This window comes from Palaemon carinicauda, chromosome 31 (assembly GCF_036898095.1).
Source record: "Palaemon carinicauda isolate YSFRI2023 chromosome 31, ASM3689809v2, whole genome shotgun sequence".
Classification (NCBI taxonomy): domain Eukaryota; kingdom Metazoa; phylum Arthropoda; class Malacostraca; order Decapoda; family Palaemonidae; genus Palaemon; species Palaemon carinicauda.
The window spans coordinates 12,807,721-12,815,220 of NC_090755.1; the positions used below are offsets into that span (position 1 = coordinate 12,807,721).

The window sequence follows — 7,500 nt, forward strand, 5'->3', positions numbered from 1 at the left end:
AAACTTTCAGGGATTAATTATTGTTGAGACGTGGAAGGGATTCAATTTTGAGGGTCCTAGTTCAAAGTACAAGGTCAAGGTCGAGCAAAAGGTCGACGAATTTACCCTAATCTTAACCCTAAGTTAGGAGGAGGTTATGTTTTCGCCCCTGTTTGTTTGTTTGTGAACAACTTCCAAGCCACAATTTTACTCCTAGAGTAGTGAAACTTTCAGGGATTAATTATTGTTGAGACGTGGAAGTGATTACATTTTTGAGAGCCCTAGGTCAAGGTCAAGGTCGAGCAAAAGGTCGACCGAATTTACCCTAACCTTAACCCCAAGTTTGCACATGGTTGTCACATAGACTTCAAACACACCATCGGTCTAAATTGATTCTGGGAAAGGCAAGCTGCTTGCGCGAAATAAGATGCCGTGGCGGTGGTCTGCCCTCTGAGGGCTTTTCTAGTTTTCCTTTGAAATAGTTGCCAGATGTATTCTGTCATTCCTGTTCATTCTTTTGGGGTTAATAACCAAATTGTGCAGGCTTATAATTACATTAAATTGATATTAAGAGACGAAAAAAATTATTGAATATAGAAAGATAATTAGCTATGAAGTAAGGAGTCTCTCTCTCTCTCTCTCTCTCTCTCTCTCTCTCTCTCTCATCAATTGAGTTGAAAAGACAAAAAGCAACAACTGAAAGATAAAATATAATAAGGAGTGAAGCTTTAAGGAATCTCTCTCTCTCTCTCTCTCTCTCTCTCTCTCTCATCAATTGAGTTGAAAAGACAAAAAGCAACAATTGAAAGATAAAATATAATAAGGAGTGAAGCTGTAAGGAATCTCTCTCTCTCTCTCTCTCTCTCTCTCTCTCATCAATTGAGTTGAAAAGACAAAAAGCAACAATTGAAAGATAAAATATAATAAGGAGTGAAGCTGTAAGGAATCTCTCTCTCTCTCTCTCTCTCTCTCTCTCTCTCTCATCAATTGAGTTGAAAAGACAAAAAGCAACAATTGAAAGATAAAATATAATAAGGAGTGAAGCTTTAAGGAATCTCTCTCTCTCTCTCTCTCTCTCTCTCTCTCTTCAATTGAGTTGACAAGACAAAAAACAACGATTGAAAAAGATGAGATATAATAAGAAGTGAAGCTGTAAGGAATATCTCTCTCTCTCTCTCTCTCTCTCTCTCTCTCTCTCATCAATTGAGTTGAAAAGACAAAAAGCAACAATTGAAAGATAAAATATAAGGAGTGAAGCTGTAAGGAATATCTCTCTCTCTCTCTCTCTCTCTCTCTCTCTCTCTCTCTCTTCAATTGAGTTGACAAGACAAAAAGCAACGATTGAAAAAGATGAGATATAATAAGAAGTGAAGCTGTAAGGAATCTCTCTCTCTCTCTCTCTCTCTCTCTTCAATTGAGTTGACAAGACAAAAAGCAACAATTGAAAGATAAAATATAATAAGGAGTGAAGCTGTAAGGAATCTCTCTCTCTCTCTCTCTCTCTCTCTCTCTCTCTCTTCAATTGAGTTGACAAGACAAAAAGCAACGATTGAAAAAGATGAGATATAAGAAGTGAAGCTTTAAGGAATATCTCTCTCTCTCTCTCTCTCTCTCTCTCTCTCTCATCAATTGAGTTGAAAAGACAAAAAGCAACAATTGAAAGATAAAATATAATAAGGAGTGAAGCTGTAAGGAATCTCTCTCTCTCTCTCTCTCTCTCTCTCTCTCATCAATTGAGTTGAAAAGACAAAAAGCAACAATTGAAAGATAAAATATAATAAGGAGTGAAGCTTTAAGGAATCTCTCTCTCTCTCTCTCTCTCTCTCTCTCATCAATTGAGTTGAAAAGACAAAAAGCAACAATTGAAAGATAAAATATAATAAGGAGTGAAGCTTTAAGGAATCTCTCTCTCTCTCTCTCTCTCTCTCTCTCTCTCTTCAATTGAGTTGACAAGACAGAAAGCAACGATTGAAAAAGATGAGATATAATAAGAAGTGAAGCTGTAAGGAATCTCTCTCTCTCTCTCTCTCTCTCTCTCTCTCTCTCTCATCAATTGAGTTGAAAAGACAAAAAGCAACAATTGAAAGATAAAATATAATAAGGAGTGAAGCTTTAAGGAATCTCTCTCTCTCTCTCTCTCTCTCTCTCTCTCTCATCAATTGAGTTTAAAAGACAAAAAGCAACAATTGAAAGATAAAATATAATAAGGAGTGAAGCTTTAAGGAATCTCTCTCTCTCTCTCTCTCTCTCTCTCTCTCTCTCTCTTCAATTGAGTTGACAAGACAGAAAGCAACGATTGAAAAAGATGAGATATAATAAGAAGTGAAGCTGTAAGGAATCTCTCTCTCTCTCTCTCTCTCTCTCTCTCTCTTCAATTGAGTTGACAAGACAAAAAGCAACGATTGAAAAAGATGAGATATGATAAGAAGTGAAGCTGTAAGGAATCTCTCTCTCTCTCTCTCTCTCTCTCTCTCTCATCAATTGAGTTGAAAAGACAAAAAGCAACAACTGAAAGATAAAATATAATAAGGAGTGAAGCTTTAAGGAATCTCTCTCTCTCTCTCTCTCTCTCTCTCTCTCATCAATTGAGTTGAAAAGACAAAAAGCAACAATTGAAAGATAAAATATAATAAGGAGTGAAGCTTTAAGGAATCTCTCTCTCTCTCACTCTCTCTCTCTCTCTCTCTCTCTCTCTCATCAATTGAGTTGAAAAGACAAAAAGCAACAATTGAAAGATAAAATATAATAAGGAGTGAAGCTTTAAGGAATCTCTCTCTCTCTCTCTCTCTCTCTCTCTCTCTCATCAATTGAGTTGAAAAGACAAAAAGCAACAATTGAAAGATAAAATATAATAAGGAGTGAAGCTTTAAGGAATATCTCTCTCTCTCTCTCCTCTCTCTCTCTCTCTCTCTCTCATCAATTGAGTTGAAAAGACAAAAAGCAACAACTGAAAGATAAAATATAATAAGGAGTGAAGCTTTAAGGAATCTCTCTCTCTCTCTCTCTCTCTCTCTCTCTCTCTCATCAATTGAGTTGAAAAGACAAAAAGCAACAATTGAAAGATAAAATATAATAAGGAGTGAAGCTTTAAGGAATCTCTCTCTCTCTCTCTCTCTCTCTCTCTCTCTCTTCAATTGAGTTGACAAGACAAAAAGCAACGATTGAAAAAGATGAGATATAATAAGAAGTGAAGCTGTAAGGAATATCTCTCTCTCTCTCTCTCTCTCTCTCTCTCTCTCTTCAATTGAGTTTAAAAGACAAAAAGCAACGATTGAAAGATGAAATATAATAAGGAGTGAAGCTTTAAGGAATCTCTCTCTCTCTCTCTCTCTCTCTCTCTCTCTCTCTCTCTCTTCAATTGAGTTTAAAAGACAAAAAGCAACGATTGAAAGATAAAATATAATAAGGAGTGAAGCTTTAAGGAATCTCTCTCTCTCTCTCTCTCTCTCTCTCTCTCTCTTTAATTGAGTTGACAAGACAAAAAGCAACGATTGAAAAAGATGAGATATAATAAGAAGTGAAGCTGTAAGGAATATCTCTCTCTCTCTCTCTCTCTCTCTCTCTCTCTCTCTCTTCAATTGAGTTTAAAAGACAAAAAGCAACGATTGAAAGATGAAATATAATAAGGAGTGAAGCTTTAAGGAATCTCTCTCTCTCTCTCTCTCTCTCTCTCTCTCTTTAATTGAGTTGACAAGACAAAAAGCAACGATTGAAAAAGATGAGATATAATAAGAAGTGAAGCTGTAAGGAATATCTCTCTCTCTCTCTCTCTCTCTCTCTCTCTCTCTCTCTCTTCAATTGAGTTGACAAGACAAAAAGCAACGATTGAAAAAGATGAGATATAATAAGAAGTGAAGCTGTAAGGAATATCTCTCTCTCTCTCTCTCTCTCTCTCTCTCTCTCTTCAATTGAGTTGACAAGACAAAAAGCAACGATTGAAAAAGATGAGATATAATAAGAAGTGAAGCTGTAAGGAATATCTCTCTCTCTCTCTCTCTCTCTCTCTCTCTCTCTCTTCAATTGAGTTTAAAAGACAAAAAGCAACGATTGAAAGATGAAATATAATAAGGAGTGAAGCTTTAAGGAATCTCTCTCTCTCTCTCTCTCTCTCTCTCTCTCTCTTTAATTGAGTTGACAAGACAAAAAGCAACGATTGAAAAAGATGAGATATAATAAGAAGTGAAGCTGTAAGGAATATCTCTCTCTCTCTCTCTCTCTCTCTCTCTCTCTCTCTCTCTTCAATTGAGTTTAAAAGACAAAAAGCAACGATTGAAAGATGAAATATAATAAGGAGTGAAGCTTTAAGGAATCTCTCTCTCTCTCTCTCTCTCTCTCTCTCTCTCTCTTTAATTGAGTTGACAAGACAAAAAGCAACGATTGAAAAAGATGAGATATAATAAGAAGTGAAGCTGTAAGGAATATCTCTCTCTCTCTCTCTCTCTCTCTCTCTCTTCAATTGAGTTTAAAAGACAAAAAGCAACAATTGAAAGATAAAATATAATAAGGAGTGAAGCTTTAAGGAATCTCTCTCTCTCTCTCTCTCTCTCTCTCTCTCTCTCTTCAATTGAGTTTAAAAGACAAAAAGCAACGATTGAAAGATGAAATATAATAAGGAGTGAAGCTTTAAGGAATCTCTCTCTCTCTCTCTCTCTCTCTCTCTCTCTCATCAATTGAGTTGAAAAGACAAAAAGCAACAATTGAAAGATAAAATATAATAAGGAGTGAAGCTTTAAGGAATCTCTCTCTCTCTCTCTCTCTCTCTCTCTCTCTCTTCAATTGAGTTTAAAAGACAAAAAGCAACGATTGAAAGATGAAATATAATAAGGAGTGAAGCTTTAAGGAATCTCTCTCTCTCTCTCTCTCTCTCTCTCTCTCTCTCTCTTTAATTGAGTTGACAAGACAAAAAGCAACGATTGAAAAAGATGAGATATAATAAGAAGTGAAGCTGTAAGGAATATCTCTCTCTCTCTCTCTCTCTCTCTCTCTCTCTCTCTCTCTTCAATTGAGTTTAAAAGACAAAAAGCAACGATTGAAAGATAAAATATAATAAGGAGTGAAGCTTTAAGGAATCTCTCTCTCTCTCTCTCTCTCTCTCTCTCTCTCTCTTCAATTGAGTTGAAAAGACAAAAAGCAACGATTGAAAGATAAAATATAATAAGGAGTGAAGCTTTAAGGAATCTCTCTCTCTCTCTCTCTCTCTCTCTCTCTCTCATCAATTGAGTTGAAAAGACAAAAAGCAACAATTGAAAGATAAAATATAATAAGGAGTGAAGCTTTAAGGAATCTCTCTCTCTCTCTCTCTCTCTCTCTCTCCTCTCTTCAATTGAGTTGACAAGACAAAAAGCAACGATTGAAAAAGATGAGATATAATAAGAAGTGAAGCTGTAAGGAATCTCTCTCTCTCTCTCTCTCTCTCTCTCTCTCTCTTTAATTGAGTTGACAAGACAAAAAGCAACGATTGAAAAAGATGAGATATAATAAGAAGTGAAGCTGTAAGGAATCTCTCTCTCTCTCTCTCTCTCTCTCTCTCTCTCTTCAATTGAGTTGACAAGACAAAAAGCAACGATTGAAAAAGATGAGATATGATAAGAAGTGAAGCTGTAAGGAATATCTCTCTCTCTCTCTCTCTCTCTCTCTCTCTCTCTCATCAATTGAGTTGAAAAGACAAAAAGCAACAATTGAAAGATAAAATATAATAAGGAGTGAAGCTTTAAGGAATCTCTCTCTCTCTCTCTCTCTCTCTCTCTCTCTCTCTTTAATTGAGTTGACAAGACAAAAAGCAACGATTGAAAAAGATGAGATATAATAAGAAGTGAAGCTGTAAGGAATATCTCTCTCTCTCTCTCTCCTCTCTCTCTCTCTCTCTCTCTTCAATTGAGTTGAAAAGACAAAAAGCAACAATTGAAAGATGAAATATAATAAGGAGTGAAGCTTTAAGGAATCTCTCTCTCTCTCTCTCTCTCTCTCTCTCTCTCTCTTTAATTGAGTTGACAAGACAAAAAGCAACGATTGAAAAAGATGAGATATAATAAGAAGTGAAGCTGTAAGGAATCTCTCTCTCTCTCTCTCTCTCTCTCTCTCTCTCTCTTCAATTGAGTTGACAAGACAAAAAGCAACGATTGAAAAAGATGAGATATGATAAGAAGTGAAGCTGTAAGGAATATCTCTCTCTCTCTCTCTCTCTCTCTCTCTCTCTCATCAATTGAGTTGAAAAGACAAAAAGCAACAATTGAAAGATAAAATATAATAAGGAGTGAAGCTTTAAGGAATCTCTCTCTCTCTCTCTCTCTCTCTCTCTCTCTCTCTCATCAATTGAGTTGAAAAGACAAAAAGCAACAATTGAAAGATAAAATATAATAAGGAGTGAAGCTTTAAGGAATCTCTCTCTCTCTCTCTCCTCTCTCTCTCTCTCTCTCTCATCAATTGAGTTGAAAAGACAAAAAGCAACGATTGAAAAAGATGAGATATGATAAGAAGTGAAGCTGTAAGGAATATATCTCTCTCTCTCTCTCTCTCTCTCTCTCTCTCTCATCAATTGAGTTGAAAAGACAAAAAGCAACAATTGAAAGATAAAATATAATAAGGAGTGAAGCTTTAAGGAATCTCTCTCTCTCTCTCTCTCTCTCTCTCTCTCTCTCATCAATTGAGTTGAAAAGACAAAAAGCAACAATTGAAAGATAAAATATAATAAGGAGTGAAGCTTTAAGGAATCTCTCTCTCTCTCTCTCTCTCTCTCTCTCTCATCAATTGAGTTGAAAAGACAAAAAGCAACAATTGAAAGATAAAATATAATAAGGAGTGAAGCTTTAAGGAATCTCTCTCTCTCTCTCTCTCTCTCTCTCTCTCTCTCTCTTCAATTGAGTTGACAAGACAAAAAGCAACGATTGAAAAAGATGAGATATAATAAGAAGTGAAGCTGTAAGGAATATCTCTCTCTCTCTCTCTCTCTCTCTCTCTCTCTCTCTTTAATTGAGTTGACAAGACAAAAAGCAACGATTGAAAAAGATGAGATATAATAAGAAGTGAAGCTGTAAGGAATCTCTCTCTCTCTCTCTCTCTCTCTCTCTCTCTCTCTCTTCAATTGAGTTGACAAGACAAAAAGCAACGATTGAAAAAGATGAGATATAATAAGAAGTGAAGCTGTAAGGAATCTCTCTCTCTCTCTCTCTCTCTCTCTCTCTCTCTCTCTCTTCAATTGAGTTGACAAGACAAAAAGCAACGATTGAAAAAGATGAGATATAATAAGAAGTGAAGCTGTAAGGAATATCTATCACTCTCTCTCTCTCCTCTCTCTCTCTCTCTCTCTCTCTCAAAGAATCCTTTGTTTCTCTCTCTCCTTCTCATCAATTGTATTGAGACGAAAAAGACCGCTTGGTAAAAGAAAAATATAGTGAGCAGTGAATCTCTCTCTCTCTCTCTCTCTCTCTCTCTCTCTCTCCCCCGAACCGTTAATCCCTTCCAGATGAAAATAAAGGATCCTGTGGACCGGCAAATGGAAATAATATTTAGCCAAGAGCCGGA

General features: G+C 36.0%; 1 protein-coding gene across 3 annotated transcripts in view; it reads left to right on the forward strand.

Annotated features, from left to right (window-relative positions):
• The window catches only part of LOC137624301 (sorting nexin-32-like), a 116,551-nt gene that overhangs the window by 52,361 nt on the left and 56,690 nt on the right, over positions 1-7,500 (forward strand). The gene's annotated exons all lie outside the window — the stretch shown is intronic.